Consider the following 356-nt stretch of genomic DNA (forward strand, 5'->3'; position numbering starts at 1 on the left):
AAATTCCGGGGAGGGGGGAGGAAACAAAGACTACCCTTACTCATTCGCGTGGTCGCACACTACAACATCGACGACAAAGAGGGGCTGCCCCTCTCTGCGGGTCAGAGGTAATTCAGAGCACAACCCCTCGCGGCGGTTTTCATAGACACCGGGAAATCGAAAGAAATGAGAACTCATCGAGGGGGAGGGGGGCGGTGGGAGAGGAGACGGCTCTGAGGAGGGACCTCTCCCGCCCCAGCTCGCAGGGGAAGTCGCGGTTGTGTTTCGCACCGCCCTTAACACTGAAATATTCAGGGGAGGGGGAGAGAGGGGCATCCGTCCCCCGCAGTAAACAAGTCGAGGACCTTTGCCGGGCC

Source organism: Buceros rhinoceros, unplaced genomic scaffold, assembly GCF_000710305.1.
Source record: "Buceros rhinoceros silvestris isolate BGI_N320 unplaced genomic scaffold, ASM71030v1 scaffold25057, whole genome shotgun sequence".
Taxonomy (NCBI): Eukaryota; Metazoa; Chordata; class Aves; order Bucerotiformes; family Bucerotidae; genus Buceros; species Buceros rhinoceros.